Source organism: Perca flavescens, chromosome 8, assembly GCF_004354835.1.
Source record: "Perca flavescens isolate YP-PL-M2 chromosome 8, PFLA_1.0, whole genome shotgun sequence".
In the NCBI taxonomy this organism is placed as follows: domain Eukaryota; kingdom Metazoa; phylum Chordata; class Actinopteri; order Perciformes; family Percidae; genus Perca; species Perca flavescens.
The window spans coordinates 36,547,212-36,563,281 of record NC_041338.1 but is presented as its reverse complement, the minus strand read 5'-3'; positions in this window follow the sequence as shown (position 1 = coordinate 36,563,281).

Below are 16,070 nucleotides of genomic sequence, written 5' to 3'. Positions count from 1 at the left end.
TTAATACTCCAAGAAAAAACTCAGAATTTCTGAGATTAAAGTCGTAAATTAACGGTAAAAAAATAACTTGGATATTGTCTGAGATTAAAGTGGTAAATTTGGAATTTAAATTAATTACTTCTCTGCCATTTTCACACTTTCTCACACAATGTCATCCAGTGGGCCTGACTGGACCCTTCGGCGGGCCAGTTCTGGCCCACGGGCCGTATGTTTGACACCCCTGGTCTTGACGGGAGACGGGACGGTTAACGGGGAAACAAAACGGGAAGCGATCCCCGGCCTCCGGGGTGAAAGTCCTGAATTGTTTGACCCATCCACCCCCCCAACCAACCTCCTTACGCGGATTTTCGGCATTTCCTACTACCCGCTACCGTAGTCGTGCTGTGACCACGACATATGCTTCCCATTTAAATACATTAGTTTACATTTTCGTGCTGGCCACCACGGAAAAAACGACAAAAACGTCCCCGTGAACACGTATCAATAGATTAAAATAACGTGACCATTTCACAAACTGCCGTGAGACTGGGTTGAATATCATCTCGCTAAGAGGAGAAAATCCATTAAAACAACTCTCTCGAAAGGTTCTTTTCTTTTCAGAACAAGACGAGTTTAAAGGACAAATCCGGTGCAAAATGAACCTAGGGGATTAATAACACATGTGTACCGAGTCGACATGGGACATGTTTTCATGCTAATCGAATGTGACCAGTTTTAGCTCATATAGGCGTGCGCCATCTTGGGAAAACAGTCACGACCAGTCGAACGGCGAACGACATGCAACGTGAGCTCAACTGTCACTTGAAATCTCCCACGGTCCGTGTGGTTTCCCAATGGGTCGATAGGAATTACGTATGTCTAATGTAATTACATGGAAATACATGAATTATATCTGTTTATTAAAATATACGGGTGACTAACTACAAGGGTTAGCGTTTGAGTGGTCGTGATTGCTTTCCCAAGATGGTGCCCGCCCGTAGGCTACTGTCTTTATAAACTATCTTTTTTAATAAACTGTCTGTACACTTACAAAGTTCTCAATGCTTCGGTTTACATGTAGGGACGCTCATTATGCTACCGTGGAAGTGTGGTGATATTTTGAGCCTCATTAGTGGTGTAGAAATAGAGATTTCTCTTTACTTTAGCGTGCCCCGACAACTAGCTTTATAATCTACCTAGTTGGCGGTTTGTGCTAAAACTGGTCACATTCGATTAGCATGAAAACGTAATCCAGAGAACGGTCGACTCGGTACACATATGTTATTAACCCCCTAGGTTCATTTTGCACCAGAATTGTCCTTTAATAAACAAAATCTGTAGCTGCAAACAGCAGCTGTGTCAGTGGGAGACTCGGAGGAGAAGCAACTTCTGAGTCTGAACTCTGATAAATATGTATACAATAATTAAGGTATAGATGCTGCATATGTCTGTCTGTGTGTTTATATTGTCAGGTTGAACATGAAGCAGATTTATTTACTTAAAGGGATACGCCACCGTTTGTTGAAATAGGGCTTATCACGGTCTACCCTGGCTGTAGATAGGTGGGCCAACGCATTTTTTGTCTCAGTGCAAGTAATTAGGTTGTTTTTTTGTCTTTTGTTGGCTCACTTTTACTCACAACATAGAATTCCATTCACTACGCTAAGCTAACTAGCAGCGGCGCTGCCGGTGTTGCACCGGACTAAAACAATGCATGCACAAAAAATGCGTTGGCCCACCTATCTACAGCTAGAGGAGACCCCACCTATCTACAGCTAGAGGAGACCCCACCTATCTACAGCTAGGGGAGACCCCACCTATCTACAGCTAGGGGAGACCCCACCTATCTACAGCTAGAGGAGACCCCGCCTATCTACAGCTAGGGGAGACCCCACCTATCTACAGCTAGGGGAGACCCCACCTATCTACACCTAGGGGAGACCCCGCCTATCTACAGCTAGGGGAAACCGTGATAAGCCCTATTTCAACAAACGGTGGCGTATCCCTTTAATTTGCACATATTTGACTCTGGAGTGATTCTGCAGTCTGTGATTATTTAGTCTGGTTCTCACTATTAAATGTTCATACAGTCACATTTCAGCAGCAGCGTTTGATTGACAGCCAGAGCGTAGACTGTCCCTGGATCCTTTTATACACTTGATTACTTTCCTCAACTGATGGAGCTTATCCTAAAGCAGTCAGAGATAGAGACCGGTGAGAAATGGTTCAGTCCCAGCTGGCCCAGAATTGTCAGAGTGACTTATATTCGGTCTTTCTATAGCTTGATAGGAGAAGACGCATTTGATCAACTTTCTTGACCCAGAAAATTGAAATAGAACTTCCCCTTGCAGGATTAATAAAGTATACTTTCCTTTACTTCTTAAAGGCTCCTGTGTCCTCCAGGATGAAGAGGAGCTGCAGAGTGGTCCAAAGGTCGACCTTACACCAAACTACTTTTTCAAAGGATTCAACTGCCGCAGACAAATGTCCACTTTCAGAATGAAACCCTGAGGGACAGATGTACTAATACTTTTGCGCCCACTTCAGGCGTATTTGTTTCGCAATGTGCACATAAAAGCATGGCAAGGTACGTACAAACGGGCCGCACTGAGGTAAAAGCGCAGACTGCCTGTTGCGGAACTGAAAATGGCAAATTGCGCTTTTCCATGTCCATAAAGAGATGGGAGGGGAAGCGTAAAGTGCGCCTAATTATGTATTCCGCAGTATGTACAAAAACCTCCCGTGAAAGCATGTGGTGAAAAATCTCTGCCTCTTAAAAGCAGGTTTCCTGACATTCATTTATTTATACTGTCTGTTGATTGAAATTACAATTTAATCTCTGTTAGAAATCACTACACACAGGCCTGAAATACACACACACATGCTCAGGACCTATTCATGCACAAATAGAGAGATGTGAGAGAGTGGGGGGTATGGTGCCTTGCTCAAGAGCAACTGGCAGTGCCCAGGAGGTGAACTGGCATCTCTCCAGCTACCAATCCACACTCTGTACATTGGTCCGTACTGGGACTTGAACCGGCGACACGCCAGTTCCAACCCAAGTCCCTACAGACTGAGCTACTGCCACCCCCAAACATTGAACATATGCCTCCTGGTGAAATGGCGGCAGTAATCTGAGCAAGATGAACACATAGGCCAAGGAGACAAGCTGAAAAGATTTTTGCCACAAGGATCACACTTTTTCAGTTGAGTGAACACGAAATCATTCAGCGTTACAGATTAAGCAGCCATGCAATATTACAGTTACTGGGAAAAATCAAAGATGACATCATATCTCCAACTCAGCGCTCACAATCCATTCCAGCAGGTTTTAAACTCCTCGCTACATTACAAATATATCAGGATCATTTCAAACAGTCATAGCATCAGCAGTGGGAATATAGCAGTCTGCACTCAGGCGTATCATAGCACAAGTACTTAAAGGTCCCATGACATGGTGCTCTTTGGATGCTTGTATATAGACCTTAGTGGTCCCCTAATACTGTATCTGAAGTCTCTTTTATATAGACCTTAGTGGTCCCCTAATACTGTATCTGAAGTCTCTTTTATATAGACCTTAGTGGTCCCCTAATACTGTATCTGAAGTCTCTTTTATATAGACCTTAGTGGTCCCCTAATACTGTATCTGGAGTCTCTTTTATATAGACCTTAGTGGTCCCCTAATACTGTATCTGAAGTCTCTTTTATATAGACCTTAGTGGTCCCCTAATACTGTATCTGAAGTCTCTTTTATATAGACCTTAGTGGTCCCTTAATACTGTATCTGAAGTCTCTTTTATATAGACCTTAGTGGTCCCCTAATACTGTATCTGAAGTCTCTTTTATATAGACCTTAGTGGTCCCCTAATACTGTATCTGAAGTCTCTTTTATATAGACCTTAGTGGTCCCCTAATACTTTATCTGAAGTATCTTGTATATAGACCTTAGTGGTCCCCTAATACTGTATCTGAAGTCTCTTTTGTACATACTGCGTAATACATAATTTATGCTTCCCCTCCCATGTCTTTATGGGAAACTCCCACTTTCCCTTTCACCCTCCCATGAATGCATATGCATGACAGACGACAGGCAGTCTGCGCTTTTACTTCAGTGTGGCCTGTTTGTACATACCTCGCGTGCACGTTCATACGTGCACGTTGCGAAACAAATACGCCTCAAGTGGGGCACAAAAGCGTTAGTACATCTGGCCCTCAGGGTTTCATTCAGATATTAGAAAGGCGTCTGTGACAGTGGAATATGTGGATATAATTTCTAGGATACAACTTCATTATCTCGTTCTCATTTTACTCTGAAGTCATCACTATTTCTGCTTTTCTAATAATGAGAAAAAGGGGACAACTCTTTATGATAATATGAAAGGCCCACATCCATGTGTTGCTTTCCATTAACAGATGCACCCTCCAGCTACGTCTTGTGCTAATGGAAAAACTAGAACGTCTTTTGTAATAACACTGCTATCCAAAACACACACACACACATGCCAGTTTATTATCCTATTATTTTTATTCGAGGCATGTCAAAGTCTTTTTCGTCTTTGAAATCATATTGAAAGCGTAATGGCCAAAGAACATGTGTTGCTGTCTGTCATATACAAGAGTTAAATGTCAAATCTAATTGAACAGTAACCAAGGAAACTACAAAAATATGGACTAATTATTTTCTCATGCTCGGAAGAAACAAAGCGTTAGCAGTGGAAGAACAACATGATGTACCCCCAGAGGAAATACAACGCACTTATTCATCTAGGAAACAAGTAGACGGAGTGAACGGATGCTTGTTTTCACTCCCGTGTGAAAATTATTGAATTGGTCGATGGAGATAAACAGCCAGTGGAGCTAATTTTCCAGTCGGTGCCATTAAAAGCAACTGTCTCTCTCTCTGAATTACGTTCATTTAGCTTTGATTTGAAGGGACTTACAATAACAGAAGGCTTGTATCATGTGGCTGCACTGACAGAATTGCTGTCATGTCATTACTTAGAATTCCTTAATGGGGGAGAAAGAAACTACGAACTATAGCTTTAAAAAACAAGGCATATACATTTTTTGAATGGGCTGAACAAATGAGTTTCCAGTGTGAAGATCAGAAGATGGATACCCAAACCGAGCCGTACCCGACAGGCCGGGCCGGGTTCTGACAGATATTTAGAAATTATGTTCTGGTTCGGGTCGGGCTCGGTCACATCAGCGCGATAAGGCATTGACATTTTTTTGATTTAAAACAGCTTATTATGTACGTGTGTGCCTGTGTTAACGTGCGCTTGTTGCCCCGTGTGCGCTGATGAGCTCATCTGTTGACATTTCAGAATGCTTTCCTACAAACGTACATGTGTCATTAGTATGAGAAAAAAATTTGATTTTAACTGTGTCGGGCTCGGACATAAATATCTTACAGTTTTTTTCGATTGCTAAACGACAGTGGGCACAACTGGAGTCCCATGTGTAAAACTCTAACTACAGTCTTCACAGCAGCAGTTCATGTGGACCAAACTCTAGTTGGTTTCTCATCGCTTGAACACAGTTTTCAAAACTCTACACACTTATCCCATGACTTTAACCACAACGTGCACAACACTGTAGATTTACAGCACTTTGTTCAGATGCTAACACACTGCTGTCAAAACTGTTAACCACACATTCAAAACAGAATAGATTTCAGTCTGGTGCCTATCAAACACTGCTGATTGCAATTTTAGCTGAAAGCCTAAGCAAGTGTCTTATTTTAGACTAGTTAGTGAACATATATGGTATTTATACAGAGAAAGCTCAGAAAGACTTTTTTGTATACAAACACCAAATAAGAATTAAACAATTATACACTGTACCGTTTGAGAGAAACAGGTAAAAGAGCAAAGATACCAATATGTCCAGGTAAGATATCTGAGGTTATGTACACAGCTATAAAAAAAAGTGAAAAACACTATATCTTTACAATAGTAAAACTGCATTCTTACTGTTTTTCAGAAAGTAATGGAGGTGAAAGCATTAGAAACACCACATTCATTAGTATTTAGAGATGATGCAGACATCCAATGTGATGAAGAAAACTTGCCACATGATGCTGGAGCGAGACAGGATTAGTCACACTATTCTTTGGTACTGTTACGTATGTACCTTTTTTTTCCCAGTAATTCCATAAATTACTAGAGATAAAATTCTATATTGAAGAAAACTGCTGATTTTCATTATTCTTGTTTACCTTACGTAAAATTGGTATATTATACAATCTCTATCTTTTCCTTAAATAAACTATTGAGTAGTGTCAAGTCACTCAAATTGTTCAAGCTGTAAAGATGAGAAAGTTTGTAATTTGTGTATTGGTGTTTGATGCTAGTGTTTTTACCCTCAGTGTGTTCTGAGTGACAGTGTGTGTTATCTCAGTGAGGCCTGTGCATAGTGTTTGGTTGCACTGAGCCTGTTTTGCAGCTGGTGTGAACTGTTTAGCTCAGGTGACTCTTGGTAGTGCAGACTGTAGTTTGAGTTTTGCACATGTGACTCCAGTTGTGCCCACTGTCGTTTAGCAATCGGAAAAAACTGTAATGCCTGTCGGACAGGGGGCCAGGCTTGGACAGAAAAATGCGTCCCGATCCGCACTCTAGTGAAGATGTGTAATGTTTTTGCTGCTCTGATGTCAGTGGGGAACTATTTCCACCATTGTTGAGGCGGGACAGCAAAAAACTGAGACTTTGTTCAGCGCATTCTCAAAAACGGGTTTGTATGATATCTTAAAGGAACAAGCCGACATATTGGGAATTTGTCTTATTCCCCGTATCCCCCAGAGTTAGATAAGTCCATACATACCCTTCTCATCTCCATGCGTGTCCTAACTCTGTCTGACACTCCCACCGCTAGCCTAGCTTAGCACAGATCCTGGAGGTAACCGGCTCCATCTAGCCTAGCTTAGCCCAGAGCCTGGAGGTAACCGGCTCCATCTAGCCTAGCTTAGCACTGATCCTGTAGGTAACCGGCTCCATCTAGCCTACTGCTCCCAATAAGTGACAAAATAACGCCAACATGTTCCTATTACCATGTTGTGATTTGTAGAGTCACAGCGTGTACAAATAACAAGGTCACATGACACACAGCCATCTTCTAACCGTATACATACTGGGAACTATATTCTGAGAAGGTGAAGCACTGCTACTCTCTGCTACTTGGGCGGAGGGATTTGCTCGCAGCTCCTGAGAAGTCCCGTTGTGAGGAGCAGAGACTTCGCTCAGAGTTGGAGTAATACTCAAATTTACTGACATTATTTCCCCCAGATATGATGTCAAGGCTCTGTCAGCAACACACACACACACACACACACACACACACAACACACACACACACACACACAGACAGACACACACACACACAGACAAACAGACACATACACACACACACAGACAGACAGACAGACAGACAGACAGACAGACACACACACACACACACACACACAGACACACAGACAGACAGACAGACAGACACACACACACAGCTCTATATTTGGCTCTCTGTGTGTGTTTGTGTTGTTGTTGACCTTATTAATTGACACTCTAACCTTTGAGGTGTCAGCTTCCTGTCTGTCCTCTCGTTAGTGAGTAAACACTGACACACGTGACAGCTCTGTGACACCGGCTGAATATGGACACTGTGTGTGTGTGTGTGTGTGTCTGTGTGTGTGTGTGTGTGTGTGTGTGTGTGTCTGTGTGTGTGTGTGTGTGTGTGTGTGTGTGTGTGTGTGTGTGTGTGTGTGTCTGTGTGAGTGTGTGTGTGTGTCTGTGTGTGTGTGTGTGTGTGTGTGTGTGTGTGTGTGTGTGTGTGTGTGTGTCTGTGTGTGTGTGTGTGTGTGTGTGTGTCTGTGTGTGTCTGTCTGTCTGTCTGTCTGTGTGTGTTCATCCCTGTCTCCTAAAACTTACATCTGAAGTACATCCTCAAACGTACAGTTCATTCCAGCGACAGGTTTTAACAACGTATTCTCATTAACATTGCCGGGGTTTTGACATTTTTTATGTTTCTGTAGCTTTTTTGTTGTTTTTCCAGAGGTTTGTTGCATTTGACTGAAAAAAGATATTTAAACATGAAACTTTTTAGACGTAAGTAGTGACACGTTTGACGGGCATTTTGCTTTTTTTGGAATTTTTTAGAATAAAATTCAATGGGTGAAAGAACTGAGGCCGACCACTGCCTGTATTGCTGTAATGCTTTTTGGACATTTTTATAAATTTTTCGATGTTTTGTAGCTTTTTTAAAAACTTTTTTTGGAGGAAAAATGTCATTTTTGACATACTTTGAATAAAATGTATTTAATGGGGGGCGGGGGGAAATCCATTAATGGATTCATCAATAATGAAACTACTCATCAGTCCGTATGAACAAAAAGTTTAAACCGAGGCCTCAATCGGACACATTTCCATTTCAAAGACGCAACTAAGAATAGAACAATGGTTGTTCTACCACTGCTGAACAATAAAACTAATTCACAGCGACATTATTGGAATAGTGCAGCAGTATTTCAGAATATAAATGAAGCCCTAAATATTAAAGTACACAATTAACTGAACTTTAAATGAAGTATAGCCCGACGTGTCTAACTCTGTGCCCACACTTTAAAGGGGTGATAGAATGATTATATAGGGTATTTCACACTGTTCCTTATGGTCTCCTAATGGGGTATGTAACATTGGTTGGGCTGAAAATGGCCTGGTTGATATTTTATTGGCCCTTATGCATCCCTGTGTTTTGGCCCTATTTGTAACAAGAGCTTTTCTTCCAAATATGGTATGCTCGTGAATATTTAGATGAGCTGCGTGCTGATTGGTTGAGCGAATTGCCATACGCACACATTAGAGATGCGCGCTGATTGGTTGAGCGAATCCCCAATACACACACATTAGAGAAGCGACCGAATATCATATTCCAGACACTGCAATGTTTCCTTACCAAATTCACTTCTGAGACTTTATGTGAGAAATCAACTATATAAAGCTCAAATATGGGCCGTTTTACGAAAATTGATGTATATAATTATGTAATTATGTATATAATTGCAAATATGGTAAGATTGTGTGTCGGACTTCAGCGGCGGTGCTGCTGCCTCGCCACCCGGCCTGCCTTCCTTCACAGACCCCGGCCTGCTGTGAGCTCCGTTAGGCTGGCAGCCCTGACAGAGCTCCAGGGGCCTGTAACTCCCCTCTTCCTGCTAGCTAAATGGCCCGTTCAGCTAGCAGGTCAGCGCGCTTGTTACACCAGCAATCTCTTACCACATGTTACACACAATGTCACGCCACTTAGCTATACAACATATACCTAAATGTCTTATAAAGCTAACAACGGTGTCCGTATTCAAGTTAATGAATATTTGTGAAGACTAGCTAGGTGTTTTGTCAGCTGCGACTGTCCCTTCATAGCTGTGTGTAGCTACAAATCACGGATAGTTAGCTTCATTTTCGGTGTAATTGGAGTATATTTACAGTTTGAATTTCGTCACGCCACTTATACAACATCTAACTAAATGTCTAATAAAGCTAACAACGGTGTCCGATTTCAAGTTAATGAATTTTTGTGAATTTCAGAGGAATTCTAAGAGGAGACTAGCTAGCTCCATCCAGCCGCAGGCTCTATCACATCCAGCCACAGGCTCTATCAATGAGACTCGCGGACAAGAGGCGTGTATTTCTCCGATCGTTTGTTTAAATAACTAAACACATTATAATTATACACATTATAAGATTAACTGGAACCTGTGGTAAGAGATTGCTGGCGTAACAAGCTCGCTGACCGCGCTCTCACTCACATACACCTGGCATTAGGAAGAGGGGAGCTGCAGGCCCTGGAGCTCTGTCAGAGCAGCGGCATTTAGTAGTCCATTAGCTCAAAAAACGGTGACTTTGCGCGGATATGAAGTGCTGTGGGCTGCCAGCCGTAACGGAGCTCAAAGGAAGGCAGGCCCGGGCGGCGAGGCATAACCCAGGCAGCACCGGCGCTGAATTCCGACACACAGTCGGACAAAATTTGCAATTAGACATACATTTTTGTAAAACAGCCCATATCTGAGCCTTACATAGTTGATTTCTCGCATAAATAAGTTTCAGAAGTGAATTTTGTAATGGAATAGCAGAGACCTGCATGACCTAGATTCAGAAGACTACCTGATCTCAGGTCAGTTGTGTAGCCTATGTAAATGTTGGGGCGTTACCGTTCTCTTAATACACCCACAGCTGTGACAAAGGTTCCGGATTTTGAGATGCTTACGTAAGCAACTAGCTTTGTTGAGATTCGCCCGTTTTCAGCAGCAGTTTCAAAGTATGAGATTTTCATAGTAAAGGGGTGTCAATGGGATTTTGAGCTCATATGTATGTCCTATTTACCCACTGTACTGTCGTTATTCAACTATGACAGGGTAAAATCGATTTTGCATTCACTCACCCCTTTAAGTTTAAATGACAGCTCTCCTTTGGGATGTCATCTCCCCAGGGCTGAGTCAGCCCGCGTCAACGGCGTCCTCAAGCGGGGCCGTAGTACTCAAGTCCGGTCTTGGACTCAAGACGGTTTTTCTAGGGTCTCGGACTTGTCTCGGACTCGCTGGTATGTGGACTTGGACTTGTCTCTGTCTCTGCCACTGGTCTTGCGAAATATGGCTTTTGCTCTCGCCCGAGTCCAGGTGTCTTTATTAAGTTTATAATCATATTAGAGTGAAAGTGAAACACTGGCCACCTGATAACCAATCACACGCTAGATTATCTTCGCACGCCTCCCTGTATCTGCGTGCTGTGCTAACGTTACTGCCATCAACGTTACTGTCACACACTGTAACAAACGAAGACGTCCGCCAATTCTGCCATAATCAAATTATGGTTATAGAAATCACCGGGAATTTCTCAGCACTGCGCTTAAAAAGAAACACAGGGCAGACTGCAAAATCTGCAAAGCAGCAAACCTGTGGGTCAACGTCAAACTTCGTAAGACACCTGCAGAGGCATCATAAGACTTCTTCTTGTCTCGGACTCAAACCTATTTGGACTCGGGCTTGACTTGGTCTCGACTAGTCCTGGTCTTGGACTCGACAAAGGTGGTCTTCTTGGACCTGAGAACATTTCGTGACCCTGAGACTGCGTGGCAGAGACAGCGACAAGTCTTAAAGGAAATAGGTAATGCTTCCACCTTTAGCAGCTTGTTCTTTTTACATGACATTTAACCATGTGTCCATCTAATTTAAAGCTACAGTGTGTAGTTTCTGCTTTCAGTTGAAGACTTCAGTTTTTCTTTATAATGATTTCATCTTTGGTTAAAATATAAATACAATTTCTTCATTTGCTACAGAGCTACTTTTCTACCAAACAACCAAAAGTAAAAAATCGTACATTGTAAATTTTATTTAGTGGACATTAAAGCTCTAGGGCCCTATTTCAACGATCTGAGCGCCACTTTTGCTAGTTTGACGGTGGAAAAAAGGGTCTGTGTGCCGGGCGCCTGGTCCTAAAGGGTTGTACTTAGTGTCTTAATTAATTAGAGGTGTGTTTGGGGCGTAACATGCAATCAACCAATCAGAGATCATCTCCCATTCCCTTTAAAAGCCAGGCGCGTTTGGACCTTGGAGCATTGCTGTTATGATGGAGGATTTGCACCGTAATATTTTTATTTGTAATCTTCTGCATGTGTGTGTGTGTGCTGGTGTGTGTCCCTGTGTGTGTAACAAGCATAGTGTGCGTGCTGTGCACGAGCCTAGGAGCATTTTACTAATGCTCTGTTAAAATAACAATGAAATGCTGCATAATTGACATTAGACCAGGTTATTGTTGGTCAATGGCGCGATCACTTCCCGCTGCCTCAAGATAGCAATACTCCCAGAATGCACTTGAACACATCTCCCTGTAAGACCGGAATGCCCAGAATGCACCTGAACACACCTCCCTGTAAGACCAGCACGCCCAGAATGCACCTGAACACAACTCCCTGTAAGACCAGCACGCCCAGAATGCACCTGAGCACACCTCCCTGTAAGACCACCATGCCCAGAATGCACCTGAACACACCTCCCTGTAAGACCACCACGCCCAGAATGCACCTGAACACACCTCCCTGTAAGACCAGAACGCCCATGGGCGCAAATTAGAGCCACTGTCGCTCCGTCCGGAGCTCAGCGCCGCCCAAGACGATTGGGTTAAAGAAATGCAAACAACCCAGAGCGTTTGTTTCCTCCTCCTATCCCAGAATGCATCTGTGGTGTAGCCAGACCTTACTCCACAGGGCTGGCTATGAGAGGACACACACATGCAGACAGGAGGAACTGTGGATCGAACCGCCAATTAGTGGATGACCCACTGTGCCTCCTAAGTCAAAGCCAGTATTCATTCTTAACCTTTACTGGTTAAAAAACACTAAGTAGATAGCAACATCAAAGCACAGAATCCCTGCAGGACCTGAACCTTACACTGTGGAGATGTGGCAGTGGTAGACGCCAGACGTGATGGTAATAATAAAACCTCTACAGTACTCTTCAAACCAACGATCGATTCCACCCTGACAGTCGAGAGAATCTGGGATTGGAGCTCTGCGGGAGTTTTCATGTTCATTTAAAAAAATAAGTGTGATCCTCAGAAGCTGCAATTAAAGATTGTAACACACACACACACACAGTATGTAATCTATATGAATACTTTTCTTTTAATAGACTCAAAGGATTTTTGAATTAAATTCTGAAGGGTTCAAGGGGCCCTATGTTGAAGATTTCTTTCAAAATTAGTCTTCTGAAATGTTCCCACATTTCCTTTTTCATAAATTTGTATCAGATTTTATCTAACCCTAACGCTCTACATGTTGAGGATAGGGCTTAAATTGAAGGGAAATGTAGGAACACAAGACCTAATTTTGAAAATGTGGGAACATAGGGCCTAATTTTAAGAAAAATCTTAACATAGGGCTGTGGGACCATTGGCCTGACCCCACCTTACCAATCGCGAGTCAATCCCAACTGTCAATCATGATGTCCCCCCCCCCCCGTCTTTATAGCATCAAATAACTCAATTAGATCCAAAAATTTTACACTTGCAACCGAGCAACTCTCATAGGAGTGAACGGGGCTCTGCCTTGAACTCTGAATCCAGGTTTTATTATACATCCATGGCTCCTCAGGGCAGAAAGAAGAGCACAGGAAAGTCTTCCAGGATCGTGAACTGGAACCATTTCCTGTTTGAGCGATGAGCGATCAAGTCTACATCCACGACGTTCCACTTTCGGGATTGCTCCGGTGCCACCGAAAAAAATTCCACCGGATGTCCTTCTTTTCGGCCGGATGTCCATTACCTTCCTCTTTCTTTGTGTTGGGGTTCTAACCTCCGGTGGATTTGTGAGGACTATGGTTAACTGCTCCTCAGATCTCTGCAGGGTAAATCCAGACAGCTAGCTAGACTATCTGTCCAATCAGAGTTTTCTGTTGAGCGACTAAAACTACTTTTGAACGTACACATGTTCCACCAAAACAAGTTCCTTCCTGAGACTATTTAGCAGAGGCACCGTGGCTCCGTCCGGCATTTAGCGCCGCCCAAGACGATTGTGATTGGTTTAAAGAAACGCCAATAAACCAGAGCACGTTTTTCTCCCATCCAGGAATGCTGTGTGGACTAGACAGACCATCTGGGCTTTCATTTTCTCCAAGGCGGTGCAGGATACCCAGGGCTCGGTTTACACCTATCACCATTTCTAGCCACTGGGGGACCATAGGCAGGGTGGGAGAACTCATATTAATGTTAAAAAAACCCACATAAAGTGAAATTTTCATGCCATGGGACCTTTAAACTAAAGATCCCATCAGTCAGAGCATCAGAGCATCAGTCAGTTTGATTAAGAAAAGTTCTGCGAGCAGGACAGAGTCAGAGAGTAGGCTATACTAACATTTCCATGTCAGCTGTGAGAAAGTGTGGTTGGTAGAGAGAGGGCTCTTGCGGTCAGTTTATCAAACTGTGTTGGAGGCACTAAAATATCGTCTCAACCGGTAATTGGGCGGCTATTTCAGGTTTGAGTATGTTGTTTACAGCTGTCTTGAGATCAGACTGTACTGAGAGAGGCGTAATGAGGAGCTGGGGAGGGAGGCGGCTCCCGTCTCTAAAGCCATTATCTGGAACCTTTAGAGTAGTTTTCCTGTTTGTGTGCTTCATTAAAACTGCAAAAAGGGAATTGCAGGTGTCCAGCACCTGCCTGATGTTTGATTGATGTTAAAAGACATTGAGACATATGGTCATTAAAATTTCAAGAAGTAGATTGTGGAGTAACAAAAGAGCACTAAAAAAAGTTTGAAAATTCATTCAGGTCTGCGTGGAGCAACAAATACAAAGGCATTGATTCACAGTGAAATTAGACTCATCAGTTCAAGCTGTCTGCAAAGCAGACGTTATGCAGTACTTTAAGCGGTGTAATTTCCGTGACAGGACCTGTCCTTCAAACAAAGAGGCTCTCTGCCTCCCCTTCATCATCATGATCATTATGCACAAAAACAGATCCATTAAATCCCTTTAGCATGGCTTCAATTTCAGCATTTCTTTTTTAAAATATCTAGTTATTAGTGTCATTTCTGTGACAAGCCAAAACCAGACCCATATGTCTTCGGTCCTTTATAGTTAAAGTATTGATGGATTTAAGTGTATTTAATTAAAGGCTATTTTCTTTTTTGTTATTTTCATGCCTAAAGTTTTTCTGTATTATTGAGTGAGAAAATGAACCGTAGGGGTGTCACGATTCCCCGTGAGCGAGTTATGGAAATAAACGTAAGGGTGAAGCATGTTGGGTCGGACGGGACGGGACTCCAAAAAACTCTTCAGACACTCGAACTGCTGCTGCAAAGTACCCTTCTGTCGTTTAATGGCTCTTAATACAGCATTGCCATCAATTCAATTCAAAAAAATGAATTGTGACCTTAAGATTGAAAGTCAAATTGATTCATGATACCCCTAATAGAGAGGCAAATCCCTCCCCTTTTCCGGGGGAACACCATGGTACCTCATTTCGGAGAGAATATGTACGGTAGTGAACGGTGTAGAAATATTTCTATATTCTAGATGTGTTCAGGAATCTGAGTGTGTATTGATGAATGAATGATGTTCCTCAGTTAAAAAGATGATTTTGCAAGTGAAGAAAGTCTCAGTTTGTCAGAAAACTGTTGAAGTATAAGAGTGTGAAAATGCGTCATTAGAAAGACTCCTCAGCCTAAAGTGTCTATGTGACGTCTTTCTGCAGCTACGATGTCTGTGTGTTTGGTTTCCTGCAAAGATGAAGACCCTTTACGTCACATGTGTCAAACTCAAGGCCCGCGGGCACAACCCGGCCCCCTCGCAGATTTGGATATGGCCCGCATTAATTTAGGTTCATAATAAATTGTGGCCCGCTTAGTTGTGCGCCAAACCCCAAAATACGGGAAACTGTTTGCAGACCGCAATTACGCAACACTTTAAGCAGAATTTGGCAGATTTGCCGTTCCAGAAATTCCCCCAGAAGTTTTTCATATTGAGGCTGTGGAACAGGTTGCTGTGAGCCGGCTGTAAGGTAGCCTGCTTTTAAAAATCTAATCTTTGTTCAGCTTGAGTTGCTTAATTTTATCATGGCTAAGGAACTTTTTGCCTGACTTTTGTAGGGCTCTATGTCAACAAATATGTGCCAAAAGTCGCAAAAAACGACAAAAACGTTAAAAAAACCAACAAGAATGTCGTAAAAACTGCTACAAAAATGACTGCGACAAATGTCAAAGAAGGCGACGTCCAGTAATACAATCAAAGATATTTGTCTTTTTCAATGAAATAAAAGCATGTCAATAAACTCCACATGTCTGTCCCTTGATGTGATTCTCATTTTCCAGTGTGGCTCTTAGTGAAGTTGAGTTTTACACCCGTGCTGTGCACAAACTGGCTTATCCAGCTGGCGCGCTATTGGCGGGTTTAACGCGGTGACAATAGAGAAGTGACCAAGCAGCTTTTTGTTTACATTGAACATGGCGGCCACCGAAGTGCAGCAACCCGTTGATGCCGCTGTCGCTGCTGTTTTAAAAGATTTCAAAGGCAAGTTTTCTGAAAACAGAACAGAAACTTTGAACAATTCCT